Here is a 12,855-nt window from a genome sequence, read left to right as displayed (position 1 = left end):
AATTTATTAAGGTGTTAGGAGTAAAAATATATTGAGGAGCAGGGTATACAAGACGTTGATATTATATTTTTCATGAAAAATATTTCAGTTTATTAGAGGAGACCGGGGTTACATTTAGGAAGGGGAACGTTAGGTTACTCCAGTGTTGTTAAAATAGCGCGCTACTTTTCACTAGCGGTAGCTTTAGCGGACTACTTATTTTAGAAAATAGCAATAAAGGTAGCTTACTAGTTTAAAAAGTAGCGAAGTAGCATTTTACATAATAAACACATTTATAAATTATTAAAATATATTTTTTATTAAATCTAAAATTATAATCCTTTTATTTATTTAATTTTGAAATTTAAATTTATACAAGAAAATATACATTATAAATCTAGTTAGCATTATAAATCTAGTTATTAAAAATGTGTGAGATTGTTAAAGATAGCGAAATTTCTTTGGAAAATGAGAAATAGATTATCCTTTCCCAAAAAATACTTGAATCTTGAAGAAAAAATTACTACTGGTTATCGGTTTCGATGTAAGATGTGTGGCAAAGTTTTATCCTCAAATCATACAAGCAGCTCTAATTCAAAATTTAAAGGTAATATATTAAACAAATTTAATTTCAATGTGTAGGTAGGCTAATCCTTAATTTTTACAAAGACTAATCATTTTTTTTATATATTCATATTTTATCTAAATTATTTAAAACATTTTAAAATAGTTATTTCAATCATTTTTATGTACTTATCTCCTACATAATTTTTATTCTACTGTTATAATTTTAGATTGTTTACACCTCAAATTTTAAAGAGATTAAAAAATATCTCAAAAGTTTTGGGGTAATGGAAGAAGATACATCCACTTCCAAATCAAATTTAATTCAAACAAAATTAAGCAATTTGGATTCATCAACATCAGGTGTATCTCAAAAATTGGCTGACAAAGTCATAATGAAGTTTATAATAGATACTGTTCAACCATTATTCTTGGTGGATAATGGTTCTTTTATGATAAACACTTTTCCTCCACCTACCAAGATATTTTGCTAGCAGACATAGATGGCAAGAATTTTGAATAGCTTTAAAGAAATGAAAGAATCTTTAATATTAAATCTATCAGATGTCTCCTACATTTGTACAACAGCAGATTGCTAGAAGCATAATAAAAAACCTATTTTCTGATTTATAAATATTATATTCATATTTTTAGAGCTTATGGAGTGACCGCATATTAGAGTGATCCAAAAAATCTAAAACGATAATCTATAGCATTAGTTCTAAAAGAACAATTGGCTGTCAGACTTATGATATTCTAGCAAATATTATTTCAGAAATCCATGTCTTACAAAATTCAGAACAAGGTTTGTATGATTACAAATAACGGGTCTAATTTCCTGAAGGCTTTCAGGTTTTAAATTTATTATAATTTTTTTATATGATATAAATATAGAATATTTGGTAAAGATAATAACAATACTTGTAATATTCATGGCAACGAAGTGTTATTATTTTTAAATTGCATTAATAAATAAATTCAAATTATAGTCATGTTTTTATTCCAAAATTTTATTTGTGGAAAAAAAGTTAAGTAAAAAATATTTTTAAAAAAAATTAAAATAGCGTAAAAAGAAGCTAAAGCTAATTTTTTTAAAAGTAGCTTAGTTCATTTTATTTGTGTTGTTAAACGGCTCGTTTTGAGCCGATTTTTTAAAACGGCTAACTCAATATATTAGCCAGAAAAATTATGCCTAAGTCTCGAGATTTCGTTTATATATGTATAGACTTTTGTTGCTTCTATGAGCAAAACCTTCAGGTTTGCATAATATTTTTCTGGATGGAATAATGAGTTAGCCGTTTTTAAAAATCGGCTCAAAACGAGCCGTTTAACAACACTACATTTTATTATTAACTAGTATTGCGGAATTACAATAAAAAATATAGGAATCTTCTGATACATAAGATTATGAAGATGCTGTAAATTTATACCCAACAACCTTAGTCATCAAGTATCTTTACTTATAGATAAGATTAATTATATATATATTTTTTTAGGCATTCAAAATCAAATATAGCTAGATATTTAACAAAAAAGAATAAAATTAAAAATAATTCAATACCTAAAATGGGAAATTCAAATCATAAATATGTTTTTATTAAAATGGAGGAAAATATAATTAATTACTATTAAAATTCTATAAAATATATAATGGATTTACCAAAATAAAAGGTAAATAAGATCAGCTAATATATGCAATGATTAAGATAAAATTATATTCTATATTCTAGTCTTTTATAGGCTTAATGAAATGAGAACATTATCACATCACCATTTAAACTTTTGTTATAAATCTTTTAATATACATATTATATGCATTTTATTTAGGTTAAAGAATTGGTCTATCAAACAGCAGTAAAATATAATTAAAAAATTTTACAATTGGGGTGAATTTAATATAGTAAACGATGATTGGTTCTCTAGTTTTATGAAAAGCAATTTACAATTATATATACGATCTCCCCAATCTGCAAGCTTGGTTAAGGCCTCTGGTTTTAATAAATCTTGTGTGAATTTATTTTTTAGCCTCTACAAAGATATTCTTGTTAAATATAAGCTGCAACTATCATATACAATAATTAACAACTGTACAAAATCCCAGGAAAATAATAGCTCAGAAAAGTCAAAGGCAAGTTGTAGCTATGACATCTGATGAAAAGGGAACCCTAGTAGCTTCTCGCTATTAATGCTGTAGGGAATGCCATCCCACCTATGTTTCTTTTCCCAAGGAAATTTTTTTTTATTATTTTATAATAGATGAGACCTAATGGTTGTAATGGCTGCTACAAATGGGTCAGGTTGGATGCAAGAAACAATTTATGGATTATTTAGAACATTTTGAGGATCATGAGAGGCCACTACCTGAAAAGCCTGTGTTTTAAATTCTAGACATTCATTCACCAATCTCTTGGTATTGATTTGCCTAGGCAATCTTACTATCCTTACATCCACATATACTCATAAATAAAATACAACCCCTTGACAGGTGCATTTTTGGGTCATTAAACATTATAATATCTTCGTGCTACTTGATGCTCAGCAATCTAAATTATAGTATTTATGACATTCCTAATGTACTAAAGGATATATTACCACTCGCTCTTACTATTAAAAATATTATTAAATTATTTAAGGTATATCTATACCATTCTGATATATTTAAAGAGATGGATTATTTACCCATAATTTTTAAAAAATTAACATCTCAACCATTAAATATTTCCAACCCTGTAAATTTAGAAAATAATACCTTATCAGTCTCATAGCCATAAGAGACTACAACTTCAAAGTTATGATAATATAAGTCAATATAAAGAAGATAATTTATTTTAAATCCACTTCCTTAATTTAAAAATGTAGACAATTAAAGAAGAAATATTAATTATTTCAAAAATATACTTTTGGGTTTCAGAAGATGTTTTACTTATTCGGATCAGTCTATTAAAATTAATATTATTAGAATTTGAAAGAAAATGTCCAAGCCATCCCCGGTCTCCCCTATACTTTAAAACTTATTTAAATGTTTAAAAACATTATTTTCGATAGTTTCCATCAAAAATTATTTAAAAATATTTCAATAGATATTTTTAACAAATAATATTGAATAATGATTATTTAAAAAAAAAATATTTTAATTTATTATTATATTGTTTAAATATTTAAACAAATATAGAAAAAAATTAAAGTGTAATATTTGATTAAAAATTTTTCTTTAAAATATAAGTATAAAATGTATTCAAAGATATGTTTAAAAACTTATTTTATTTTTGCCATGATAAATTATGATAGAACCAATAACATATAATACCCACCTAGACTGATGATTTCATTTATTAAAATTTTGTAGATTTTTTGAATTCAAATCAGCCATGCCATATTAGTTTTTTTTTAATTTAGATTTTCATGAAATTTTAATGTAAATACATTTAAATGGGTAACCAAAATGACATATCGCTAATTTATTTTTATTGATCGCATTTAAAAAATATAATGGTCTATCTGATTAGTATGTTAGTGGATTAAAATATCTAGTAAAGGTGACCATTCAAACTATGCAAATTATTATGACCTAAGTGTGTATCCCTATTGAAGATTTTTCATTATCTTTTATATTTATTTATTATGTCTCAAGTTTTAAATAGCTGTCCGGGTAGCTAAAGCGTCATTTAACAAAAAATGATAAAACATCATAAATTATAGAAAATTGGGTAAATATTTTAAGAACCTCCAAAGGTGACGACACATCCAAAAGTAATTTATCAAACAACATGTATTAATCCTAGCCTAATTAGTACATTGATATTTCTCAGAACTGAGTGTAAAAGTTATTGGGTAATTTACAGTTTCTCGAGTTCGGCAAAACCTTTCTGGATAATTTCTCATTTATTATCGTAATTAAAGTTATATGTCTTAAAAAAAAGGTTTTTTGTCATCAGATATTAATGACAATCAATTAATTTTATAAGTTCTTTTATAATCAATAAATATTTTATATAATTTTGTTCATTTTTAAAATATAAAAAAAATATTTTTAATTAACTTTGAAACATGGAAGCTAATAAGCGTACTATTTATTTTTAAGATTTTCGGTAGGGTGCTCATTTTGGAACATATAATGATAACGTTAACATGTCATTTATAAAATTTGCGGTGAGCAGCATTGGTCATTATATTAAAAAAAATTACCATCATATTCTATTTGGATATATTCATTGAATTCTAAAAGGAAGAATGATAATATTAATAAAATATAATTAAACTTTTTCATGATTCAAAGGCGAATGAATATAAAAAAATATACAATATGGTATTTCTCATAACATCAATGATTAGTAATATGAATTTTGATAAAAATATCAAAAAATTATATCTTAAATTTTTTTTTATAATAATCTATTTTTAATGAAAAGTCATTATATGAGTGAAGATAAAGGTCAGATACTGTGCTATTTCGTAAGGGTGAGTATATAAACGATTTAAATTTTTCTGACCAAAATTTTTTTCCCATTATGAATTTTTTATTACTATATATATTATGTGTTCTGAAGTTTTAAAAGCTTTATCAGTTAAACAAAAACTGATAAATGACAGATATAATATAATAGATAGTTGAGTAAATTATTAAATAATTTCCAAAGGTGGCAACCACCAAAAAGAAACCACATCGATTAATCATTGCCTAGATATCACATATGAAATTTTCCTTAACCGACTGTAAAAATCATTGCCTATTTTACAATTTCTAGACTTCACAAAATGCCTTTGGCGATAATTCCTCATTTATTATTTTAATTCAAGCATTATCACTTGATAAAAAGATTTTTGTCATCAGATATTAATGACATGAAAATTATTTATAATTTTATAAAAAATCTTTATAATCAATAAATATATTATATAATAAATTTTTATTTTATTTTTAATTAATTAACAAAAAAATATTAATATATTTGTAAATAATTATTTAGTCAGTCAACTTTTTAAAAGTTAATAAGCGTGTTTATTTTAAAAAAATTTGATAGGGCGCTTCTTTTGGGGCAAATAACGATAGCGTTGACGTGTCATTTTTAATAGTAGAGGTTAGAAACACTGGTTATTTGCCCTATATTAAAAAAAAATTACCTTTCATCGTCTGTTTCGTAAGATTTATGATATCTAAAAAGGAGAAATTGATAATATTAATAAAATATAAAGATCAACTTGTTTAAATGAAAATAGTTAAACTTACATGATTCAAAAGCGAATAAGTTTAAAAAATTAACAATATGGTATTTCTCAAAATATAAATGAAGATTATTAATATGAATTTTGAAATTTTATAAATTTTTATGATCAGTTAACTTTTTAAAAATGGAATCTAATAAGCGTGCTATTAATTTTTGAGAAATTCACCAAAACCCTTTTTTGTGGGCAAATAACGATAGCGTTATCATATCATTTTTAAAAGTAGATGTTAGCAACAATGGTTATTTGTCCATTATAAATAAAAAAATTTACCTTGTTTTTCCTGTATCAAAAAATCTTTGATATCTAAAAGGGAGATTGTTAATATCAATATAGATCTTATTTAAATGTAGTATAAATAGTTCATAGCCTAATGAAATTTTATAAACAATATGGCATTTCTCAAAACATCAAATGATTAACATTAATTTTGATAAAAATTGTCTATTATATATTTTAAGAAGTTTTTATATAAGAGAAATGGAGCTAATAGATTTTATATATTTTTCAGATAGATAAAATTCCTAAGGGTGTTAGGAGTTAAAATATTTTGAGGAGAGGGGTAAATCCGTGATTTGCAAGAAATTCCCTCATGTAAAATTTATAAGTTTATAATTTTACTTAAAAACTTATTTTATTGTTTTAAAACATCATTTTCCTGATAACTTTTATCGAAAATAACTTAAAAATAAAATAGATATTTAACTAATAACTTATTTATAGAACATAATATGTTTTTTGCATAATATATTTTAATTTTATTCAAAATATTATTGTAGTGCTTAATTGATTGAAGTTAACTAACAAAAAATTAAAATGTAATATTTCATTAATACTTTTTTTAAATTATAAGATTAAAATTTTATACAATAACATTGATTTTATTTTTGTAAGCCATAATAAATTATGTTCAACCAATAACATATCAATACACTTAGACTGATAAATTATTCATTCACATTAAAATCTATTTTGTAAATTCTTTGACAAATGAGTTGGTGACATGCTATTTTCGTTTTATTTAGGCATAAATTTTATGGTAAATATATTTATATGGGTAACCAAGACGACATGTCGCTATTTTTATTGATGCATAGAAAGTTATATCATTGAATAGAACGGTCCAGCAAAAATTGTACAATAAGTGCTTATTATATTGTTTTCGAAAAGTATATTATCCTATATAGAGTAGTAACTTATCTCTTAAGGGCGAATAACCTATTCAAATTTTTCAAAACAAAGTTGTTTATCCCGTTTGGGAATTTTAATTTATTTATTAAGTTCTCTTTATTTTTAAAAAATTGTCAGGTAGCTGCCGCGTATAAATGACAAATATAATATTATAAGAAATTAGGAAAATAATTAAAGAATCTCCAAGGTAGTGACAAATCTAAAAAGGAATTAAACCACATCCTTTAATCCTAGACTAGCAAGTACTCATGAAGAAATTTCCCTCTACTTACTTTAAAAATCTTTGCCTATTTTATAATTGTTAATACCTTTCTAGATAATTTCATATTTATTATAATTAAAGCTCTATCTCTTGATACAAGGATTCAGATATTATTGACAAGAAAATTATTTAACATACTTTAATTATAAATCTTTTTATAATCAATAAATATATTATTTGATTTTTCTATATATTTATAAATAATTTTTTAGTCAATCAACTTTTTAAAAATAGAAGCTATTAAGGGTTCTATTTATTTTTGAAAAATTCGGCAGGGCGTTTTTTGTGACAAATAACGATATCGTTAACATATTAATTTTAAAAGTTATTTGACCGTATATAATAAAATACTTTTTATTTTTTCGTTCATAAAGTCTTTGATATCTAAAAGAGAGATTGATAATATTAATAAAATATAAGTATCATATTTGTTTAAATAAAAATATTTAAACATACATCATTAAAAGTAAAATTAAAATATCAATGTTGGATAAAAATAGAAAAAATTATTTATTTTTAATAAGAACTCATTATATAAGAGAAAATAAAGGTCAAGGTCAATATCTAAATAAGTGAGTTAATAAAAAGTGCTATTAATTTCTATATATCTTTCAGGTGATATGGACAAAATTCCTAAATGTGTTTTAGGAGTTAAAATATTTTGAGGAGAGGGGTAAAGACTTGATATTATTTAGAAAAAATCCCTAATAAAAATTTTATAAAGTTATAATTATAAAATAACTAAAAAAAATATTAATTAATAACCTTAACTTCAAAAATATTTAAATAACGAATGTTGATTAATTTGGTAAAGTTTTAAAAAAAAACGAAGAAATTTTGTAAAGTTATAGTAGATATCCTATAGATCCCACAAAAGTTTTGAAAAGGGTTAACTTTATATAAACTAATAATTATGTATGTGAATTTAACATAGTCTGGAAAGAAAAAATGGCTAGGTCAAATTGACTCCAATCAAAAGCACCATTTAAACAAATATTTAACTGGTAAGGAAATGAGATTAATGAATAATAAAATAATAAACAAAGTTTTAATTTATAATTAGAATGTATAATAAGATTTAAGATTAATAAATGAGATTTATTTTTTCTTAGTTTTCGTTTTTCTAAATCCTGAGTCTAAACCATAAGTCTAAACCTTTGATCTGAACCACAAGTCTGGACCCCGGGTCTGAACTTAGTGTCTGAACCACGGGTTTAAACTCCCAGTCTAAACCACGGTCTGAACCCCGGGTTTTAGAGCAAGCCTGAACACAAAATTGGGTTGTAAATTTTACAACATAGCAAATTAATTACACTAGGTAAAACAGATGCATATTAATATATTATTTTTTCGAAAGGTACAATTTTTAATATAAAGTAGTAACATATCTGGGTGACCGACAATATAGATTATGTAAATTTTTATGACCATGTAACCCAATTGGAGATTTTTCATTATCATTATAATTTATTTATTATATGCTCTGAAGGTTTAAAAATCTGTCTTAGCACCTATCGCGTATTTTAACATAAATCGATAAAACATGTTAAATAAATGTTATTAAAAATTGGTAAATATTTTAAAAATCCTCAAAAGTGACCTCACCCTGAAGTAGTATTTTATTCAAACATTCATTAATCCTAGCATATTTTTTTTCAAAATTTGACTGCATAAGTAATTGTCAACTTTATATTTGCTAGAGTTCAATAATACCTTAATTGATAATATATCATTTATTATTATAATTAAAGTTTTATTATATTTATTTAAATATATAGAAAATATTTAAACATCCAATTCAAAAACAAAAAAAATAAACAATATGGCATTTCTCAAAACATAGATGATCATTAATATGAATTTTTAAATTTTATAAATTCCTTTTATAATCAATCAGCTTTTTTAAAAATGGAAGCTAATAAGAGAGCTATTTATTTTTGAAATATTAGGTAGGGCGCTTCTTTTGCGGCTGATAATGATAGATTTAACGTGTTATTTTTAATAGTGGGGGTTAGAAACACTGGTTATTTGTGCTATATTTGAAAAATTTTGCCTTCTCTTTTTGAGTATATAACCTTTACAATATCTAAAAGGAAGATTGATAATATTAATAAAATATAAGGATCATATTTGTTTAAATAAAAATAGTTAAAAATACAAGATTTAAAAGCGAATGAATTTCAAAAAATAAACAATATGACATTTCCCAGAATATCAATGATAAATAATATTAATTTTGATAAAATACAAAAAAAATTATCTAAAAGAATTTTTTTATGTCGATATTATATTTTTAATAAGAAGTATGATATAAGAGAAGATAAAGATCAAGGTCAATATCTAAATAAGCTGATGAATGAAGGAACTATTAGTTTCTATATATCTTTCAAGTGATATATATAAAATTCATAAGAGTGTTAGCAGTTTAAATATTTTGAGGCGAGTGTTAAATCAAGACGTGATATTAGTTGTAAAAAAATCCTCATGAAATTTTTAAGTTTATAAAATATTATTTTACTGATAGATTTTATCAAAAATTACTTTAAAATTTTAAATAAAAATTATTTAGAACATTATAGGGTTAGGAAAGTTATTCTACTATATTTCTTGCTTTAAAGATTATTCAACAAGGGTTATAAATTTTATTTATAAACCTATATAGGTTGAATTTCAAATTGATAAAGTTTTTTATCTCTCAAAATATTTTAGCTTAATATTTAAAAATTTTTTAAGATAATAGGCAATACTTAATCTAATATGTTATTAAATAAAGACAATTTTATTTTTTAAATTAATTTTATTTGATAGTATTATTATAAATATCGTGCAAATTAGGATTAAGAAAAAAACAAAATATATTGAATTAAATTAGAAAAATAAAGAGATTCAAATCAATATGATTTGCTTATGGATTGATTGCTTATAATGTGTATTAGATAATGTAATGCATAAATATATCCACATTTAATAAATTGTTTTATACTTTACTAATTAACATAAAAACTATCATCGTTAGATTTTATTCCATTAACTTCGCATAAATTAGAGAGATAAAATTTAGTTTTGAATTATGTTTTATCCCTCTTTTATGACGGTAGGGATATAATTGTAGATATGAAAAAAACGCATATTTTTATATTTGATTAATTAAAAAAACTAGAGCTAATAATACTTGTTTCAGAGCTATTTTGTAATTCAGAAGCTAATTTTAGTAAAATAAAATATAAAGAATAAATATTTACTAAGTTTATGATCATATTTTTTTAATTCGAAATGTTTATTATAAGTGAGTAGGTTAATATAATGCACAATAATTTCCACTAAACTAATTGTTATTATAATTAAAAAGTATCATCGCTAGATTTTATTCAATAAACCTTGCATAAATAATGAGATTTTCATAACTAATTATAAGTTCTATTGATTATGACAGATTAATATAAATGGGAATTATTAGAAAATGAACAGTTTTGTAAAAATATTGATTAAATATTAAAAAATAAGAATTAACCTATTATTTTTTAAATATTCAATTTAATATTTATTTCATGTATTCTATATTGTTTTAAGGTTTAACAAACTATAAAATTTTTACAAAGCTAATCCAAAAATGATGAGAGAGTTTTCAAGTCTTTTTTTTAAGTTTAAACATTTGAAATAACATATTTCCCTTATTTAACTGAAACAAATTTCTCTTAATCAATTAAGGAAACAAAATTATTGTAATTTGAGATTAAAATAATGTGTTATTTCAATTGTTGATAATATTTCATTTTTTTCAGTTTATTTGGTAATAATAAATTGATTATACTTATAAATAGAAGTAATAGACAAAATTAAGAAATAAATATTAACTTGATGAGAACCATTTTTTTAAATTTCATATTCGTATAATATACGATATAGGTAATAATAAAAATCTGAATAAAATTTTATAAAATTAAAAATCTTAATGAAAATAAAATTAATGTAATTATTTTATAAAAAAAATGTACCATTAAAAGTAATAATATTTATTTAAAATTTGCTTTAGATCTAAAAATTGATAATAATTTAAAAATTAATTTTGTATATCTTTAATTTATACTAATAGTAAATAAAAAATAGGGTACATATTTAAAGAATCCGCATGATTTAACAAAGTTATTAATTGTTTCTAATAGATATAGGCTCTCATTGCCTATGAATCTACCTTCAACATCCACCAATAAACTCCGTTTTATGTAAAATCGATTTTAAGAATGCTTTCAATATTCACGTTCCTTGGCACTCGAATCTTTTTTCGATAATTTCCCCCAATACTCGCGCTTCATAGACTCTCATCTTTAATAGCGTTATATACTCTGAAGAGGGAGAATAACAGGGCGACTCCCTCGGCCCTATTCTTTTCTGCTTAGCTATCCATAATATGATGAATGATCTTAAATTTGATTTTGATCTCGACCTAAACCTATGGTACCGATGATGGCACCCTTTGCGGTAATCCACATCAAATAACCAAAGCCCGTAACTACCTTGAAAGAGAATACTCTAAAATAGGTTTAGAATTAAATAAAACTACAACTGAAATTTGCTTCCACAACCCCGATATTCCCTTAGATTTATTTAAAGAATACACTATTATCGAAAAAGAAGATATCCAACTATTGGGCTCCCCATTACTTAATAATAATATACCCGAAAAAATTATCGATAAAACTTTTTCTGAGATGCAAAACTTGGAAAGTTCAGCAACCAAATTTCATCGCACCAGCTTTTTTACTTAAAAAAGTGTTTATATCTTCCCAAAATCTCATTTCTCTTCCACTCATCCTCCTCATTCACCTCCTCAAAATTTTTCATTCAACACAATATTCGCTTAAAGACCTTTATAGATTGGATCCTCAACTTTTCATTATCAGACTTTAATTGGCACTTAGCCCAATTACCCGCTAAACTAGATGGTATCGATTTGATCTTCTTAGAACTACTTTCTCTTTCTCTATTTATATCAAATCTCCTATCGCTAAATTCTGCGATCTCATCATTCATAACTTCCCATGATGATCTTCATTCAGCAGCAATAGAAAGATGGAATCTCCTAACCCCATACGGTTATACATTTCCTACCGAAATCTCTAAAAAATCTATCATCGAACCCTTAATAAAAAAATTACAAAATAGTCTTAACTCTACCGAAATCAGCGATATACAACTATTACAAAACAACGATAAATACGGCAGGCATGAATGGCTCGAAGCACTTCCAAGCCAAACCTTAGACAATCTGTTAACCAATGACCAATTGAGAGTTACTATAGGCTTTAGACTTGAATGCTGGCTTACACATTCATGCTCTTGCCACCAGTGCAGCCTACCCGTTCAACCTAACGCCAGAACGGTCTAAACTGCACCCGCAGTCAAGGATGCCATCTCCGGCATAAAGCAATTAATAAAATTATACATAACGCTTTTAATAAGGTAAAATAGCCAACATCCTTCAACCTACCAACCTCTCATTACAATACGGCCTGAGACCCGATGGTTTAACCTGTACCCCCTGGTCCAATGGAAAATCCCTTATTTGGGATGCAACCTGCTCATCCTTTCCTTCATCAATTAATACAAACCCTCTTACTTGTGGGGATAATAATAAA

The sequence above is a fragment of the Gordionus sp. m RMFG-2023 genome, chromosome 2 (genome assembly GCF_954871325.1).
Source record: "Gordionus sp. m RMFG-2023 chromosome 2, tfGorSpeb1-WG-v2, whole genome shotgun sequence".
Taxonomy (NCBI): domain Eukaryota; kingdom Metazoa; phylum Nematomorpha; class Gordioida; order Chordodea; family Parachordodidae; genus Gordionus; species Gordionus sp. m RMFG-2023.
This window is presented reverse-complemented; position numbering follows the sequence as displayed.